The sequence below is a fragment of the Onychostoma macrolepis genome, chromosome 13 (genome assembly GCF_012432095.1).
Source record: "Onychostoma macrolepis isolate SWU-2019 chromosome 13, ASM1243209v1, whole genome shotgun sequence".
In the NCBI taxonomy this organism is placed as follows: Eukaryota; Metazoa; Chordata; class Actinopteri; order Cypriniformes; family Cyprinidae; genus Onychostoma; species Onychostoma macrolepis.
Genome location: NC_081167.1, coordinates 18,568,366 through 18,589,633, shown reverse-complemented (window position 1 = coordinate 18,589,633; position 21,268 = coordinate 18,568,366). Strand labels below are relative to the sequence as shown.

The 21,268-nt window shown below is 37.5% G+C and overlaps 1 long non-coding RNA gene across 1 annotated transcript in view; it reads right to left on the bottom strand.

The window, feature by feature from the left end:
- LOC131552475 (uncharacterized) overlaps positions 1–21,268 on the bottom strand; it is a 32,474-nt gene that overhangs the window by 1,155 nt on the left and 10,051 nt on the right. The gene's annotated exons all lie outside the window — the stretch shown is intronic.

The following is a 21,268-nucleotide window of genomic DNA, read 5'->3' as shown; positions in this document are numbered from 1 at the left end:
TGTCCTCATGTTATGGGTTTCACCTCGGGCGTCTGTAAGTCAAGTAAATATCTTTCAGCTCTTAAAGAGACAACTGGATTATCAAGTAAAACTCTATTTAGTGGTATTATAGGTATATTTGCCCTTATATAAATCCGCACTCATTCTGGATATCTTGTTAAGCTTCCCTGAGGCGGTAGAACAACTATCAGGCAATTAACAGTCTTTTTGACCAAACCTTTTCCCTTTTTTTACCCTACCTTCAGGTTGCTTACTGTCTCACATACAGAGTGTGAAAATAACAGTGATCCTCCTTGGTCTGCCTTTTTACATGTCTCTGGATTACACAAGAAATCTGAAGAAAATTTCTGTATTGTAAATAAACTATTCCCTTTCTTCAGTTGCAACACATTTAAACGAATAAGGCAGACAGAATATGTGCATGATGAAGGCATCTAGATCCAATGGGAGTGCACACACACACACCTGCGCATACATGCACGGCTCACGCAGATCTGACAGCTCCCTGCGGCCCTGCAGGTAGCGGTTTATGAGGCTGTAGCTTCTCATTATCGGAGCTCAGGAAAGACCATCGCCATAAAACATTCTCTTCCCTACTGCGTTAAATTGAGACCAACGTTTTGTGTCACTTCCTTTTGATGCCAACATCAAATCTCAAATGGTTTTCAAAACTTTCTAGATGCTGCTTACCAAGGAGCTCTATAATACCTGGAAAAAGCGACTGTAGCTGTTAGCATTACCATTCATCTCAATAGTAGTTGCTTGACTGGTGAAGAACACCCTGGTGGTATTCTGTTTGAAGTCTGACAGTTTTGCTCTCGGGCGTTCAATAGCTACAGCATAGTTTTCTTTTGTCTTTTTTTAGACAATCGCCTGAGCCATAATGCTACATGACCATTTACTCTGAAAATGAAAAGATTACTAATGGCACCACAAGAAAGCGCACAACCCCAAACTGTTTATTACTGACTATGTAATGAACTGGACAAATTCAAGCCTTTTTATGTTTGTGACAGAAGTTTATAATGCTCACCTAGGAGCATTTATTTGATCAAAAATACAGTAAAACATTAATATTGTAAAATATTATTATCTGTTAAAATAACATGTTTACTTTAATATATTATAAAATGCAATTTATTCCTGAGATGGAAAAGCTGAATTTTCAGCAGACATTCACTCCAGTCTTCAGTGTCACATAATCCTTTAGAAATCATTCTAATATGCTGATGTATTGCTCAAGTAATATTTCTGATTATTATCAATGTTGAAGACAACGTTGTGCTGCTTCATATTTTTTTATGGAATCTGGAAACTGATACATTTCTTTTTCAGGATTCTTTAAAGACTATGTTAAAAAGAACAGCATTTATTTGAAACATAAATTTTTTTGTAGCATTAAAATGTTCTTGCTGTTGCTCTTGATCAAATTAATGTGCCCTTGCTGAATAAAAAGTATTAAATTCCACTTCTAAAAAAGCATAAAAAATATAATATTGCTAACACAGCACACTTTTTTGATAGTCAATGGACAAAGCTAGATGGTGCAGTTACGGTATCGAACAGCAGGGGCAAACCGAACCTGGGCCCGTATTCATAAAAACGTTTTATCTTACCACTAAGAGTTCTCCTAAATAGCAGTAAAAAAAAATAGCCAAGAGTTTTCTCTTCAAACCTATTCACAAAGCTGCTGAGACAAATGGTTACTAAGGAATAGAAATAAGCTAAGAGTAAAGGCGGGGTTGACCTCGTTGCTATGGATGATGTCAGCATGCCTACAGTCTGTGTCAGACATTTATTCATAGAAATATTGTAGAGCGCGATATTATGTTGCCATATTCAAATAAAGGTTTAAAAATAAAAATGTTAATTGCCACATTTAAATAAAGACTCTAAAATGCAGCTTAAGGGTCGCTAATTAAACAAATATATGTTCAGCTAATTGTCAGCTTCTTACATGTATCCTCTTCACTACTCGTAACGTTTCACAGATTTAGGAGCTAGTTTTAGTACTAAAACACTTTGTGAAATACTCTTTTCGGAGTCCTGAATTTAGGACTGACAAGCCCATTATTTTAAAGATTTTCTCCTAAATTGGCGAGTTATGAGCTACTTTTAGCCTTAATATATTTTGGGAATAAGGGCCCTGAATGTTAATCCTAACCTGAATGCTAATCAGCAAACATTCACCAGTGTCCACTTGAACAGATCCACACACATAGTAATCACAAAACTTGCACTAATCTCTTGCCTAATTCAGTATAATGATTGTAATGACGTCTAACAAACATGGACGTTTGAGAGATGCAGGTGGTGTATACACACAGAGGCAGTGGCAGGGAATGGATGAGAATTTGCTATGGCAGATGGGACACAGGTGTGGGGTTGATGGTGGGCCAGGGGTGGATGTGGGCATGAATATACTGTAGCTTGTAAACCTCAGGATGGGTGTAGTTGAAGAAAAGGAATGGAAAAATGATGCTAGTGGCCAAAAAAGTTCCAAACATTGGTAGAAAAGGCTACTGCTACTATTTTTGAGAATCAAAAAGTGAGAGTTTTGGGACCCTATAATGGGCATAAAGTGACAGGAAATCTGTCAGGGGTTAGACAGGTAAATGCTACACAGGTAGGAGTGGATACAAAACATTTGATATTGTGCCAGAGACAGGCTAACTTCTGCTCAACACCACAACTCTGAGTCTCAAAGGTGTATTTATGTAACTTCCACAAACCCAAGCCTCAAGAAGCATTGCCTCCCCTCCCGACCCGTGGACAGTAATGACAGGAAATGATATGGTGTCAGAATAGCAGCACTTCTACAGGGAGAAGCAGAGCCATACTTACTCTCAGCCCTGCAATGAACCAGTTGAAAATTAAAATCCTCCCTTTCTCCTCTCTGTAATTACCCACCTATGGGGAGGATGGATGAAGGCAGGTAGACAGATTGAGACGGGGAGGGGAGCGAGGGAAAGCGAGGGAGTCGAGGAAAGAACGAGTGAAAATAAATGGAGGCTCGCATGAAGACAAGGCAGAGAGAATGTCTTTTTATTAAGCTTCCTCCCCCCAGATGTATTCCTAATGTGCACTCAGCACAATCCTTCCCTCCATTCTTTTCTCCTGCATCCAGTCTCATGCTGCTTGAGGGAGAGATCAAGGCATTACTGATGGAAACAGAACCAGAGAGAGAGAGAGAGACATTAGTGACTCTGCAATGAAATTTAGTGCTATTTTCTTAACCCTCGTGTTTGTTCAACAAAACATTCTTAATATTAAAGCATAAGGTTGATTTTTCTTCAAACACGCTTCAGATGTTCTCTATGAAAAAAAGTCACATGTATTTTGGGATCTTAGAGACCCCAGGTATAAAATATGAGTAAATGGTACAAATATTCAAAGTTAGTTTTGTTTGTTATCATTAGTTAATGCACTGTGAACTAACATGAACAAACAATGAACAACTGTATTTTTATTAACTAACATTAACAAAGATTACTAAATAAATGTAGTGTTCATTGTTAGTTCATATTAATTAATACATTAACTAATGTTAACGAATGACACCTTATTGTAAAATGTTACTAAAATGTCAAGTAAATCATTTAGTCCAACTGAAATCATACCAGACAGATTTTTTTGCAAACTAACAGACCTATAGACTCGAGTTGAATAAAGAATGCAATGTACATTTACATTTAATCAAAAGCAAAAGCCAATGTAATGCAAATAAATCTTGTGATTGTATAATGCATTAGTAAATGCTGAAATTAACATTAACGAAGATTATTAAATACCGTAGAAGTATTGTTCATTCTTAGTTCATGTTAACTAATGTAGTTAACTAATGTTAACTAATGAACCTTATCATAAAGTGATACTGACATTTGAGAGACAAATTATTGCTTTAGTCTGACTGAACTTTTAAATTGCATGTAAATGTACTAAGTGTGTCACTGCATAATGAGTTCAGGCATACTAAAACTGTTCAACTAAGCGTTTTTTTTTTAATTCAAGCATATACAGTTGTCAAAGTAAAACATAAATTAAAAAAAAAAAACATCTAAACATCTATAAACAAGATAAATTTACTTGAGGGCAAAATTGCAGAAGACATTAAGACTTGTTTTCAGAGAACGTATCTTGATATGCTTATATTTCTTGTAAAATGTCTTATGTTATGCCTAAGAAAAAAACAATAAGCCAGTGGCATGAGAAAAACAAGTTTGCAGACAGTTATGTAATTTTACTTGTATATTCATCTTGTTTTAAGTTTTACTGGAAAACAATAATGAGAGACTGGACCTCATTTACATCTGTATCTAGCACTGCCCAGTTTAGATCACACAGGGAGAGCAATTTACCTTTCATTTCTTTAATATCTGAAATCTCTTCTAGCGCACTCTCCCCACATTTCTATGGCATGTTGGTTGCTTATTTTTAGAAATGCATAATTTCCACTGCTGTGAGCATGTCAGTACTTTTATAAAAACCTATTTCATTCAGTATTACTCTGTATGTGGTCTAAGAATTGGCAGCTGTCTAAGCAAAAATATCACTGTTACAACTGTGATGGAGGAGACGGTTGTCTTGCTGCAAATCATTTAAAAGAAAGGTTTGTGACCTATTTTATGAATTCATGTCACCCTGTTACAAGATGATTATATTAACTTCTTCACAAGTGTGATGAATATGAAACAGCCTAGAAAAGAACCATTTACTCTTTATCTCTAGTGAATTGTGGGTTTTCTGTGGGCAGATATCAGGAGTGAGGTGGACTAGACTGTTAAAAGCCCTGCTTCATTTTGCTTTACCTTAAATTTGTGTATTAACAAATACACTACAGTTTAAAAGTTCTGGGTCAGTACGTTTTTTATATGTTCATACAAAGAAGCAAGGATGCATTACATAGATACAAAAGTGACAGACATTTGTAAAGTTTCAAAAGATTTCTATTTCAGATAAATGCTGTCTATTCATCAAAGAATCTTGTAACGAAATCATGGTTTCCACAAAAATATTAAGCAGCACAGTTGGTTTCAACATTGATAATAGTAAGAAATGTTTCTTGAGCACCAAATCAGCATATTAAAATGATTTCTGAAAAATCATGTGACATTGAAGACTGGAGTAATGATGCTGAAAATTCAGCTTAGCCATCAGAGGAATAAATTAGGTTATGTTAATTTAATAAAATGTATTAACATGTAAAACTGGTAATAATTGTAATGATATCTCCTACTATTACTAGATTGACATGTATTTTTGATCAGATACAGGTAAATGCAATCTTGGTGAGCATTAGAGAGTTTTTTCATATATGCAGACTTCACAACACTTAGTAATTTCTGTTGGAAAATCAATTTCAGATTGCTGATGAAAGTTCTCTAAACAGAAAACAATCACATCATGTCAAGGCAATAATTAGACAGAATTAAGCCCAGCTAGACAGTCCTACTCCCAATGTGATCACCACATAAGACACAGCTCATACAGTTTAACCTCCTGCCTCTCTGCAGCTCTGCACACAGCCCTTGAAGCCCTTGATATTGCTGCCCATTTACAAAAACTTGCCTCACAAAACCAGAAAGGCCATAAAAAATCTCAGAGCACAGAGGGGAGAGGACGAATCATTACACGCAATTTATAAACCATTAAGAGCCTTATAAAAGAAGAGATGCAGCAATCTGATGGAGAGAGGAGTGTGATGGAGCTTTGAGACTGAGGGGGAGAAGCTTTTCATTTGGGAAATGTGCTCTGCTGCTGACGGTGGGTTTGGGTAATAGGGCTGGGGGGTCACCTCTAGCCCACTGATTCGCACACCGACCATCTGAGAGAGAAAGAGAGAGTATACATGGATGGAGAGAGAACTGCAGCAGTTCTCTGCCTGCCGCAGAAGCCCGCAGGACACAATTGGACCACGTCTCATGTAACTGTAGATTAAAAGAATGATAAAAGAAAAGATGAATGTATGAATGTACTGTTTGAAAAACTGATAAGAAGTCATCTGGGTTCTACAGAGTAAGATAAAGAACAGGATTGGCACTGGTGCTTCAAATTCCAGGAAATACTTACAACTCATATATCATATTTGGGGTCATTAAGTTTTTTTGTTTTTGGATAGAAATTAATACTTTTATTCGGCAAGGATGCGTTAAAATAATCAAAAGTGACAGTGAAAACATTTATAATTTTACACAAGATTTCTATTTTAAATCAAATCAAATCCTGAGCAAAAAACAACAACAAAAACTCAGTTTTCACAAAAAATATTAAAGGAACAGTTCACCCAAAAATTATGAAATGGCTTTGTTTCTTCATCTGAACAATCTTGGAGAAATTTAACATTACATCACTTCCTTACCAATGGGTGCCATCAGAATGAGAGTCCAAAACTGTTGATAAAAACATTACAATAATCCACACAACTCCAGTCAATCAATTAATGTCTCGTGAAGCAAAAAGTTGAAGCACAACTGTTTTCAACATCTTGGATCATGTAACGCTGAAGACTGGAGAAAAGGCTGGTGAAATACCATAACAGGAACAAATTAGATTTTAAAATATTAAAATAAAAGAACGAGTTATTTTAAATTGTAATAATATTTCAGAATTTTGCTGTTTTTACTGTATTTTTGACCATATAAATTCAGCTTTGGTGAGCATTAAGAACGCCTTTCAAAAACACTTAAAAACATTTGAAAGGTAGTGTGTGTGTATGCAGCAATGCGCAAAAAGCACGTGCAAATAAACAACATTATCAGTGAGTGAAATTCATTCCTAAATTCCTCAGTGTTCATGGAAAACTACAGCAAGATGAGATAATGAGCGATCTCTGAGATTAAAAATGAGGTGTTTGGGAGGGGCGGCACTGCTATGCACTTCTATGCACTTTCACAAGAGGAAATCAGTATAGAGACGATTATATGCATAAGGCAGCATGTATGAAATGGAGCTGTCGGAAGGTCAGTGGGGTCAATAATTGCGGCCCAGCAAGCGTCTGAGTGGAGCCTGAGGGCAAGTCTCCCCGTATCATAACACTACCACAGTCAATACACTCCAAAGTGAGCCCTCATCCTGCAAGCAAGAAACGGGAACAGAAATCAATAATCTCAAAAAGATTATACAATAAAACTATTAAATATATTATTGACCCAATCCAATATCTGTTGCAATGCATGTCTATTTGGAGATGTTTCACCATCTGAAAAGTGCATGGAGAAGATGAGACTATATAAAAAGGACATTTAATGGATATGTTGTACTACGAGGCGTTAGGATAAAAAGGACTCGGCTCGATTGTTTGGCCTGTGACGTCAAAAACGCAACCATTTTCCTCAAGGTCTTACAGTCAAGGTTATTTTTGGAAGTTTCTAGGAAAAAAAAAAAACATGGAATATTTCTCCCTTAAACCAATTCATCTTATTTCTGGTGGCTGTCACCAGTGCGAGCTGGGAAGAAAGTTGCATAGCCTGGAGACCAGGACAACGGCACAAAGTGAGATGACGTCTCTACCGTGTCAAGGAATTTGATTCCATGCGGTTCAAACCACATCACCTCATAACATAAATCAGTGTCTGTCAATCAGCTATCAGCAGAGACACAATGCTTATGTAACATGCCCAGAAAAGCCCATATCTCTTAGGTATTGGAGCACTGAGAGAAAAACCAAAACAAAACATCTGATTGGGCCAGGAAGAAGGGAAGAGTGCTATGATTGACAAAATAGATTATAGGTACATATGAGATTATGAAACTCCCAAGCAGAGGAAGAAAAAAATAGAGGAGAAAAGAGTAACGTGTAATGTGGCGGGGTGTGAGAAGGGAATGTGAGAGTGAAGGTAGCAGAGAAAGAATGCCAAAAACAGTGAGATGAATGATAGAAAAGGAGCAAACGTGTCTGTTCAGAAGGAAAGCATGTGTGTGAACGCTGTTTTTGCAATGTGCAGGAAAAATGGAGCGATGTGAGAGAATGTTTATTTGGTACTTTAAATGAATTTGGTGCAAAATAGTCAGACACTCTTTAAAATTGTAATTTAATTTAAATTCTTTAGATTTAGAAGTAATATTTTCTTTAAAAAAAAAAAATGGTCAGTGAAATGAGGTGCTAAACCAACCTTTAGAAAAAGCTGACCAACAGCCTTTGGAGGTAAAACTGAATTTAAAATTGTTTTGTTTTCTGCTCATTTTTACAAGGTTTGCCATCTTTGCAACCCTGTTCCTAGTTTAAAACCCTGATTTGTGCTACTGCTGTTAAAAACACAAATTTTGGCAATAAATATTAAATAAACATTTAAATGAATGCAGAGCTACATTATAAAATAAAATAAATTTAATTATTAAAAAGTGTGGGTAACAGGGTTGCAAACATGCAGTAACATGTTTGAGCATTAAATCAACAAAGTACTGTATTTGTAGAAAATACCATTTGTATGTAAAAATGATGGAAAATAAAATCTTGAAGACTGGGACAGAGAGAGAGAGAGAGAAATAGGAACACTAATGCAATAACACATTAGCCTTCAGTGACCGACCATAATAATGCAAACGGCTGGAGAATGACACAGCCAGAGCGAAAGTCAAGAGCAACAAAAATGTGCTGGCAGTTATGAATGTGTGATCAATACGAGACAGAAAGTGAAAGGGATCGAATAAGAAGGGAGAGAGCGCTAAAGCAAAAAAGCCCATGTGTGTCATGGACAGGGGGAATGAAAAATGATAGCAGTTACCGATGTCTGCTGAAAGATCGGTTATTACACAAGCTGAGAGACAAACAGCTTCTTTTACGGGGAAATAAAGACACTCATCCATTTAAATCATCAAGGGCTCTGGGGTTGGCTGCGCTCGTTCGCGGCACAGGTAAGGAGGATGCCGGGTGGTCTTCCGTGCCATCCTCTACCACCATTCATCATGTCAGGGGTACGTCCTCTCTTCTCTCGGGGCACGCTGGGTAATTTCGTTGACCAGAATGTGGCGCTGTCGACGGAGCACTTTGTTATTTACTACACACTTAGTTCTTTTCCTCACCCTGACACGCACACAATTTATGAGGACAATTGCAAGGCCCGCCGCGCTCCAACAGAGCCCTCCCTGATGGATAGAAAGGCAGAGATGGGGGGAAAATGAAAGAAATGGGAAAGAGAGAAACACGCAGGGCGGAGCAGGAAAGAGACGGTCTCGAGCAAAACTTGATGAAAAGTTTATGTTTCTTTGCCTCGCTGGATTTCAATCTTTCAAGAGCGAAGAACATGAGTTTATGATCAGGGTCACCGTGACAAGAGGGGATACATGGTGTTCTCCTTTCCACTGCGAGCGGAAAAGAAACATGAGAATTCTGAAGATTTTGACAGCTTGTGAGAGAGAATGACGGAGTAATGCCTGAATGTGTGTGTATGCGCGGGTGTTGGAGGTTAGTGCATGCGCCTCAAGATAAAAGAGGCCTGAGTAACGCTGTTTTGTGGAACGCCTGGTCTTAAACTCAGCTGAAGTGAAGCTTACTCTCATCTATCTAGTAAAATGCCAGTAAGCCACCAAATGTCATCCGAATGTCACTTCCTCCGCTGTCTGTACTTTAGTCTTTCATTTGAGAGAGGGACTCTGTGGTCTGACACTGTAGAGATGTGTCCAAAGTCAAATACTTTATTCAGAAAGTCACACATAATGACTTACGAATAACTAATCCATATATAGCACAAGAGTGGGTCTGTGAAGCCAACTAGTGTGAACTTCATGAATGAAAATGTGGGCACGGTGTGATTCTTAAGTTTCAGTCTCATTTGTTTGTGAATGTCTCAGAAATCTGAACTTGTCAAGAGTAACATTAAATTAACTTACTATATGATACATTTTTATTTATTTTATTATTCCACAATGTCAATGTTATTTTTTAAAACCTTTAAAAGCAAGATATATATACGAAAACATGGCTCTGTGTCTCAAGTAGGCTGCACAGACAAATCACTATTTAGAACATTTGTGAACTAAAACATAAAATAATACTCTTTCTGGAGTCACTTTTTGTACGTTTACAAATCTACATGTGTATGAATGTATGAATGTACAAATGTGGAATAGCCAAAACGACATTAAAATATTTTGATTTCAGTTGTGAATGACTGTGTTGTTTAACGAATAAGGTGAATGATTCAAGGACTCACTTTTTTTTCACAATTGTGGAACAAGAAAAAAAAAAACAGTATTTGTCACCTACTGGTGTAGCAATGGAACTTGCAGAAAGAGTCAGTGAATGAATCTTTTTGGTGAATGGATTCAAAAGAATCTAATGGGGGACACTTAATTTCTAGCGATTATCGTCGATTTGATTGCACAGATACTATTTAAACTAAACTGAGCTAGACAATGACATCTCTGAATTCAATAATGAAATGCCTTTAACTGAAAATTGAGTGTTTAATCTTATCATTATACATTACGGACACTCTATCCTCCAATTTGATACTGTTAAGTGCTTTGACACAATCTGTACTGTTAAAAGCGCTATATAAATAAAGGTGACTTGACTTGACTTAATGAATCGATTGAATCTCCACCACTCACAGATATGCTGTACACTACCGCTCTTGTGCTCCAAAAGGCTGCATTTATTTAAGAAAAACACAAAAACGGTAGTATTGGAAAATATTATTAAAACTTAAAATAACTGTTTTAATATATTTAAAATGTTATTTGTTATTATGATGGCAATATCAGGGTTCTGTCACTTCTGTCTAGTGTTATTCATGGTTTTGTGACAGAGCCCTGACACTCCCGTCTTGTCCTGTTTTCTGTGGCTGCGCGGCATCGAGTGTGCTCGAGCCGTGCGCTCTCTCGTCTGCGTGCCTTGTTTCGTGTTGGAGCGTGGTGTTCGGATCCCGGCACTCATGTGTTGAGTTTCGGTTTTGTGTCGGGGTTCGGACACTCACGCTGCACGTTCTGTCTCGTTGTGTGAGCGTGCGGTCTCGAGTTGGCTCGGCCGCGCGCTCTTTTGTCCGCGTATGTTGTGTTTTGTGTTGCACGCAGTTCGTGTTTTGATCGGCTGCGTGCATTCATGTTATGTCTTGTGCTGTGTGGCACGCAGCTAGTGTTTTTCATTGGCTGCGTGCTTTCATGTTGTCATGTCTTGTGTGAACAGGCGGCTTATGAGTATTCTCATTAGCTGCGTGTTCCTGTCCTGTTTAGCACATGGCTGGTGATTTGTGTTGCTGGCCATGTGCTTGTGTTTTTGTTTTGTGTGAGCACATGGCTTTTTGTCTTAGTTTTATGTGTGCCATGTGCTCTCATGTCAATTGTCTTGACCCCACCCATCTTGTTTCCTGATTATTGGCTAATTTACCCCACCTGTTTCCTCGTTACCCTCCTAATTTGCTCCCTTTATAATCTCCTTGTGTTTGCAGTCCTGTGCCAGTTCGTCATCAATATTACCGTCGATCTTGCCTTGCCTTGCCTCGCCTCGCCTCGCCTCTACGGGTGGTTTGGTTTGGTTTGGTTTGGTTTGTGTATTTTTCTTATCAATAAAAGCCCATTCTCCTGCACCACTGAGTCCTCGCCTCATCCCTTCACCCCAACCCTGACAGGCAAAGCTGAATTTTCTGCAATCACTATACCAGTCTTCAGATCAGTCTCCAGTCTTAACGAATGGTAGTGTCCCTACATTTATATGAAGGCTGTAAAAAATATATAATTGTATGAATTATACAAGGCATATAAAGGCAAAGTAAAACTATAAATGGAATAGAGTTACGTCTAAAAAAAAAAAATTCATTTAGTTTGGGTTTAAGCCCCACTTATCCTTGATTCAATCTGAATACAGATACAAAAACAGATACTTTTGTCAATGCAACAGAAACAGATACACTTACAAATAATAGCTGCACATCCTGACATTTCCATCCAATCACTGTTCTTCATGCCACTCTCAGAAGAACCTTCACACGCTTCCTAAACACTTACAGCCATCAGATCATAACAATCCATTAAAGTAATCACTCCGGATAAGTCAATTTTCATAAAAGGTGTTAGATTAAACTTTAATGAGATTAGCCCAATTTATGTACCGTTTTATTCTAGGTTATAAATCGATAATCCGCTGATTATATTATTCACTCAAGCAAAGCGCTTAAAGACACGGTGCCGCTGATTTGGGCTTTATTTGATCAGTGTTCACATTCTGTTTCACAGCAGGGAGTCCAATTGGGACCGCTCACTAGCAAACACATATATTTTTAGTCTCTTCAACACTGCCTAGTGTAAAAAGACAACAAACAGGGTGGAGAAAAGACACTACCTAGAGAGAAGAAGGGCGAAGAGAGGAGGGGGGAGAAAATCAAGGCTATAAAAATAAAGCTGGGTCTGATGGGGAATAGACCTTTGTTTTATTTTATATTTGAAGTTATTTTCATTTTAGTCTTATTGAATTGCATTCTGCTAATATGAATACAAAGGAGCAAATCCAACTCTCAAATCTCACTGCTTATTTCTAGACCTCTATCACACCAGAGGAGCCATCGGGTGATTGAACAGAAGAGTGAAGAGATATGCCTCTAATAGAGCATTGTCCAGTGGTGGGTAGCTCTGATGGGACTCCCGGCGGAAGGGCTGGTGAAGCAAGTGAGGTTAATTTGAAATGTGTCGTGGGCAACGGTGCACAAAAAAAGCTTTCCCTAACTCCAGCTGGCCGCTCTTGTCCCTCGCCCTCCCCTCCTCCTTTCAAAACCGCTCAAAGGTAGCACAACTCCACAGGGACAATGGGAGTGGACCGTCAAAGTCTGTCAGTTTGCTTGCTGCTTTACTGACGTGTGCCTTAGTATTTCTGCTCACTTTGCTACTTCTGCAAACCTTTAAATTGCTATTCACAAGTCTATAAAATACGACCCAAAGTATTGTGTTAATATGAAGGAATTATTTGGGTTGATTTTTTACAGATGTTTTAGGGGCTGTTCACACAGAATGTGTTTTTCTATTTCACTGCGCTACGTTTCCATTGTTTTTCTATGTAAACACATGCTAGACGGAGGTATTTGACCATTGCAGCATCTTGCGCATGACACGCGTTCAGAAAAACACAGCACTGAAAAAAATGTATCTCAAGACCTTGTTTTTCTACAAATATCTTTCTTTCAGTGCAGGTTGAAAGTAATGCTCAGGGTTCAATATAAATTAATTCAATAAACTGCATTTGTGGCATTTCGCCGACTTCCAAATTACCAAAATAATGCCTGTCCCTTTGTTTATGTTTTAAAAAGTAAGGTTTTTACAATTAAAGTCAGTAAGAATGGGCAACACATTCAAATTACAAATACACACTTGACTCATAAGTACATAACTTCAATTCTTCTGTTTGTCTGCAAACATGCATTCATAATGTCAATATAAATATTATGGACGTTAATAGGGAAATTTCATAAATAGTTGTTATTTTGTTCAAAATAATAAATAAAATTAAAACAGTACAATAAATGGTTTGTAAGCTACAAGTGAAAGTAGACAGCATGATAAGGAATAGATTAAAAGATAAATGCTCATTTTGAAATCCTTTACCAAAAATATTTAGCATTTAGTTTTTGCTATTCAAATAAATGCATATTTTTCTGCGAAAATGTTTTGCCTTTGTTTTCTAAATTATGCACAACTATTTTCTGTAATCATCATTATGCAACAAATGCTGTCGACTAATCCCAGAACATTTGTTTTTCTCACCAAATAACTGCATTCATATCTGAGGATTCTATTTAAAACACCCACTATGCAGTGCTACAGACATATGGTGTGATCATTTATGGACATCCATTTGTTTCACCGCATAATAAAAGCCAACGTCCCCAACGAACTTTCCTCACTTGAAATCCTCTCAGTGGATTCCATCCAGCTAGCAGAGCACATATGGCTAAAGAATGGCTCCTGTCCTCTGCTTCTGATGTAGGTTAATGAATTCATTGTCAGTCAGCTGGTGTGGTCATCATATTTTCCGTCGTCACACAGAAACACCCACACCTGACCACCTCTGTGTCAGATTGTTGCACACTGCGGTTTGTGTGCTCTGTGTGGCACTATGCTGGGCACGGGACCAGCGTGGGAGTGACGGGGACGGGCGATGCAGAACGAGCAGGATGTGCCCATTCATCAGCAAGCGTGTCGGGAACTAATAACACACACAAATGTGTGATTCAGACACATTTTGAAAGTTGCATTAATCACTGCTCTGTAGGAGGTGCAGTATGGCTTTTGTTTGAACATGTGGGTGTGTTATAATTATTTTCAAGAGTGAAAACATGCCTTGTCTAAGCAAAAATAATACTGGTTTTCACACTACTGACATCAGCGGGTGTGGATATTGGCTTTCCCAGTGGTCTTCCTCCATCTACACGTGACATGGAGTTGGGTCAGACATCTCAGACTTAAACTTCAATAGATTTGTCCTGGAAGAGACAGAGACACACCACCGATAGAAAAATGCGGCCCAGGGAACAACAGACTGCCCAGATAAGGACTGCTGGCTCGGAAAAATGCAATTCAAATGGCATTCTTTGTTCACTTTTAATTGAATCTATTTTGCCGTTATATCTTTCGAGAGGACAATTACTCCCTGCAATGTTGTCAAGGGTTTCCAAGCTCAAGCAATAATAGAAAACAATGCAATATCAATGACGGCAGGGGGAAATATTCCTTCAGGACTCAGCTGAAATGTTGCAGTTGTAAATGCGACTCTATGTTAATCATCTTTTAAAGGAGAAACTAAAACGGGTTATCCACAAATGCAAGAAGGGGTTTTATGACTGAGTTTTACTGCTTTACAAATGAACGTGGGCTGAAAGTGAATATTTACATCTGTTTAATTAAATTAATTTAAATGGGAGGATTTGCATTTACAGTTTTGCATTCAGCAGACACTTTTATTCAAAGTGACTTACTTTGCATTCAAGGTACACATTTTATCAGTTTTCGCTTTCCCTGGGAATTGTACCCATAACCTTGGCATTGCTAGTGCCATTCTTTCCTATTTGAGAAATTGTGAATCTTCTAGTGTAAACTCACAACTACAACCAAAGTGTTACATCCAACTTCTAGTTCTTGCACATTTTTGATCAATTGATCAAAAAAATCTATTTCAAATAAATGCTGTTTATTCATTAAAAATCCTGATAAAACTGTATCACTGTTTCCACAAAAAAAAAAAAAAAAATAAGCAGCATAACTGTTTTAAACATTGATAATACTAAGAAATGTTTCTTGAGCACCAAATCAGCATATTAGAATGATTTCTGAAGGATCATGTGACACTGAAGACTGGAGTAATGGCTGCTGAAAATTCAGCTTTTCCATCATAGGAATAAATTATATTTTCAAATATTTTCAAATAAAAAACAGGTATTTTTAAATTGTAGTAATATTTCACAATATTAGTGCTTTTACTGTCATTTCTAATAAATAAATACAGTCATGCTGAGCATAAGAGACTTCTTTAAAAAAAAAAACATAAATCTTACCCACCCCAGACTTTTGAGCAGCAATGCATAAAAACTTGAAAAGAGCTGCCTGGCTCACAGTTCTCGTTCCTCTTTTTTTTAATTTCAGCTTTCTCAAATCTGATGGCTCTTTAGCTTGGCAAAATGTGCACAGATGTCTGCTATCATGAATAATGAATACTTGGACATCCCCACTTTTTCACATACTTTCTTGCATATTGTGTAAGATGGAACTATGCATATTTGGACACACACAGACAGAGTGATAAAAAGAGTCCAAATTGCTTCTTGAATACTGAATGAATGCACAACAAATCCTTATCACCCAACATTTTAGAACATGCACAAACCCACACCTTTTCCCAGTGTAAACACTTTTGTCAAAACAGGTCGAGCGACCGGACATGCTGAGCAGGCAGAAGGTCCAATCCCTTCGCTACTTCCAAACACTCCTCCCTTCTCTTTTCTGTAACTGCAAATGAGACAGAGACCAAGAGGTCTGCTCTACAAGCAGCAGCTTAAAGGATTACCATTAATTAGATGTCAGGGACAGAAAAGGGCTTTGCCTGTCTTGGCCATGATACAATATCTCCTAATCTTGCTGTGCTCCTGGATAAAAAGAAATCAGTCCATTGACAGAGAAAAGAGCAAATGAAAAAAGAAAGTACGAGAGGGGAGGGGCAGAGGAGAGATAGTCTCGGGAAAGGTAGAAGGATAAAGAAAAGAGAGCGAGGGCTGAGATACTGATGGAGAGAGGGATGAAAAAGCAGAGGAATAATAGTGCAGAAGATCTTTAGGACTTTCTGTGTCTTGCTCTCAAAAGGACAATGAACCATCTCTATGGAAACAGAGAAGAAGAGAGCAAAGAATATTGATAGGGATGAAAGGATGTGACCAACAGACAGAAAGTGACAAAGTTAATAAAAAAGGGATATGGGGAGAAAGAGCGAGGGCATGTCATGGAAAGGAACAAGGACTGGGAAATGACAGCACCATGAATGAGACGTAACTCACATGAGCCAAAGCACACAGGCAGGTGGATGAACAAGAGGTCAAAACCACACCACCTGCACACCGATGCTGCGTCCAAAACCAAGGCAGCTGCCCAAATCAGTCAATAATTTCATACGCAGTATTTTGTGCATGAAGACACCTTGTCCAACGAATCCTAGGAATAACTAGGAATCCATGAAATATTGGAACTATCATTATTATTATTATTTAAATGTAGCAGTATTAGTCTTATAAAGATACAAAATTATTTGCAGTCGAATTAAAGTTTTAAAAGCACTATTTCTTGAAAAGAGTTTCCCTATAATTATAATAATTAGGCTTAGTCATCTCAACTACTCAACATCTCAAAATGAGCAGCTATCCATATTTTATATTGCACAATGTTGTCATGTCATGCCGTCACATTTGAGAAACTATTGTAAGCAAAGTAGGTCCATTGTCCTTTGTCAATAGTGTAGTGATGCATGAAGCTTCAAAGGTCACTTCCAAGCCAAGGAGCTTTATATTTGTAACTGTGGTGAATTTGTGTGTTATAAGTTCAGCAAATTTCCAATCCAATGTGAAATCTATATGGGGAATATTCCAGATTGCATTGATTCCTTGAAAAAAGAAAACCCATACCATTGGTTTTCTCTCCCATCTTTATTTGACCCTCTAACTCTAGCACTCTCTACACTCTGTCTTCTTTTTATTTATTAGTCTTCTTTGTATCTATCTGACCCTCTAACACTAGCTTTCTTTTTTTTTTATTCTATCTACTTATTTTCTTTATAAAAATAAAAATAAACACTTGCTACGTGTACTGCGTTAGGCTAACCGAGACTTATCATAGCGCTTGCATATTGTTGCTCTTTTCGCCTCATTTGTAAGTCGCTTTGTATAAAAGCGTCTGCTAAATAACTAAATGTAAATGTAATGTAAATGATTCCTGTTGAAATGACTGCATTTTGCCCATGAAATTTAGTGATACAAAGGTAAATGCGACCACACCTTTATGATCCAGAACAATTTCAAGTAGCTTTAGAAATAATCATATTAAATATTTAATGACTACAATGATTAATTCACAGAAGAAATTAAATTAGATAAATTTAAAACACCAACTGCCAATCACAGGATTATGGAATATCACAGGCAGCAAAGGATACATTTATGCTGAAAAACAACCAAATTAAAACATGCCAATCAACAGGAAGTGACACAAATATTGAATCTGGATATGCCTTGTTGCTTTCCTACTGTATATGCATATAAAAACAAGAAACAAACCAACCCAGTGCATAAAGCTTTTCCCTCAGAGCTGCAGGCCACATTACCTCATGACAGTATGCAGATTGTAGACAACCAGGTTCACCAGAAAGCCACAAAAACATCAGATATGTCTGCTGATGAGCATTTGACAGCTTGGTTTTTGATAAGATTTATGCCTCTAATGGGTAATGGGTGCCCTGACCTGGCCTGCAGCCATGTTTCACCAGACCTGCATGGAGATGAGGGGACACATCCTCCTTATCTAAGCCAGACACCGCACTCCCCCTGAGGCATGCAAAACCATTCAATCCCACCTTTCTAACCTGTATATTCTGGTCAGGGAGGACAGTAAAATTATTCTTCTTATAAATAAGAGCTTTCTATTGTCTGAGGAAACATTTATCTGACACATATCACCAAGTGAGATGTTGTTTAATCTCAGAAAATGGTAGAAAACTGGCCTCTCTGGCAGATGCGGATTAGGGGAAATGCAGTGTGTGTGTGTGTGTGTGTGCATGTGTCCATACAACGGAACAGGACACCCCAATGCTTCAGAACTGATACATAATGCAAGTCACTGTCAGCTCTGAACAAGAGAGCTGTATTTTATTAGTATTCGCAGTTGTTTTGTAGTGTGGAACGAAGTTTTAGCATCTTATCATCAAACTTAGCATCATTGCTGAGGAGAGGGACAAAGGTTTGAGAAATGGACTAACGCAATTGTGTGTGTGTGTTCTTAAGGGAGGATGACTGTAGAGGTAAGGGGTTCAGAGGGGCTTCCCTCAGCTAGCCCCCATCCCGCCTGAGACGCTAATTACTTTGGGGACCTTGAGATTTCATGGGGGGGGGTATTTTCCAATTTACTCTGATACTTGATGTTTGCTTCCATCAGAGTTGCGATTCGACGTCTAAAAGCAAACACACGGGGTGCACATTGGTGTACCCTGATAAAGTAAAATGCTATTAAGAAACTGTCTGCCTGCAGGGTTTATCCCTCAGGACTGCATAAGGTAATAATCTCCAGGACAAACAAATTGTCCCTCCCAAAAGACACATATATTGGACAAACTATCATACCTGCATCCAACATTTGACAGAGAAATTTTCACATTTCCAAAGACATCTTAAAGAAATGAAAAACAAAAAAACCCTGTGAGCATTTAAAGACGCGATGAGAGGCTTAGTTTGTTGATGAAGTCATAATTCAGACGTTTTAATAGGGCAGGACATGGACATTTACTGAGAGCAGTGAAAGGACAATGATCAGTTTGTAGATGAAGACTTGTCCTACAGTGCCTTTGTCCTCTAGTTTTCCTTTTCTAATATCCAACAAATTCCCTGGAATTGAAAGAAATTTGGAGGCCTTTGCTTGAACATGCGCTCCATAATATTAGCATGTGATTACATGTTGCTAGCATCAGTTTGGCTCCTGTTACTCTGGAGGACAGCGCATAATATCTCACACTGAGATAAAGGGTGTTATTCACTTCTGACAGCTGTTTACTAAATGTGGCGCTGCTCTTGCGTAAATGAGAGTAAATAAGAAACCGTTTGCATAAGATATGCAACCTTTTTCCTTCATTCATTCAGGTCTTCATGTCATACGGTAAAAGACTCCTATAATCTTTTAGCACCATATTGATTAATGTGCTTTATATGAATGAAATGCACAAACAAAAGTGTCATCTATGCTAAATGATGATGCTCTGTCGTGACAAATGTTAATTACTTTTTAGACAGTTGAAAACAGATAAGGCGTAATGCTAGGTAAATGAGAGAGGTTGAAACAAAGCCACAGTGTGCCTGTATATTTCACAACACAATACAACGTAGTCGAACTTTATCAACAAAGATTTAGCATCGTAGCGCAGATGTGTCCTGATGGAGTCAGTTATAAGCTACTTTGTGTTGTGTGTGTTTACAAGTTTATTTGCACGTTTTTCCCAGGCCTGTGCGTGTTCCCAGCAGGACCCGTTTGAGAACACAAAGTGGAGCTGTCATGCCTTTATTGATGCAAGTAAATGCGAAAGTTATGCAAATTAACTTAGAGATTTGCATATCACTAAGAATAAGGATAAGTATTTTCTGCCTTTATGCAAATGCCTTAAGAATTAAAGACCATATGGAGCTCATATATCTACATTAATGGGTTATGCAGTCCCCCTCTCTGAAAATAGGAGATTATACAGAATAAGACTTGCATTTCTCCACACTTCAGAATTAGCAACGGTATTGTGAGAAGCTTTGGTTATCATCTGCAGCTCGACTTTAAAGACCCCCTAAGCACCTGCCCACCCACATGCACAGCGCAGTGACCAATAAAATGAGGACTAGAAGTACAGTAAACCACTGCTCATCTCTCGCACCGTCATTCTATTATCGCCATTATTGTCAGTTTTGTGTTTTTAATATGGAAGATGCTTTCATTTAGCTTCAGTGAGAGACCCTCATAAATGTGTAGCATTTTATGATAATTAAGCTGGTTATTGAGATCAGTAATCTGAAGGAGTACTTTACGCAGAAAAAAATCTGTTGTTATTTACTCATCATAATGCCATTTTCAAGCTCCAAAAATACATCAGAAAAATAGTCAATTCGACTTGCGTGCTATAATAAAGTCTTCTATGGCTTTAGCAAAAGCAATAAAAAACAAATAAGTAAATAAATAAACTAAACTAAATTTAGATTTTTCTGATAAATATTGAAAGAAAAGAAAGAAAATGAAAGAAAATATTTTGGGATTATATCAACGTGACTATAAAATAGTTGACTATATTTTTTTATTTTACATTTTATTATGATTGTTATTATTACTAAATAAAAATATCAAACGGATATTACAACCGTAATATTTTCTCATGAAATAAAAAAAATGAGTGATAAAAGTAAATTCAATCAATCAATCAATCAATCAATCAATAAATCAATCAAATATAAATACATTTTTCAGTACAACTGTAAAATTAAAATACTAATACTTAACTTCTAAATTTTCAAATATTAAACCATCAAGCTTTTAATTAGGCAGAAAACCACAGGGAGCACTTAAAGCTTCTCTTTTATTAACAACAGCTGGTTCTCATTACAAGTTTGAGAAGATGATTTTGTGCATGTTTCGTCCCCAAATGCACATTATATGAGGATATGAATTTGTTCCAAACTCCCAGCACATGGAGAGATGAGTCAGTGTGAAGCAGCATTTACTGTAAACCAAGCCACTCTGAGCCACTGAAAACACTTGAATCATGAGCTGTATATGTGTAAATGAACACAGTGCCACACTTCACTTCAAAACACACAGCACATACAATTCAATCAAATCGCGGCCTTTGATAACTGAACTAAGCCACATTTCGCAATTTTGTTTTTATTCTGATCAGTTCAATCCTTGAACCAGAGCAACATGCTTATTGAAAAGAACTGGTTCAAAAGAATTTCTTCTCTGATCTACTTCACAAATCCAACTCACTGACTCAATGATTCGCTTTTAAGCTGTCAAGTTAGCAGCTTACTGAAGGGAAAGGTTATCAGTGAATAATGACTTAAAT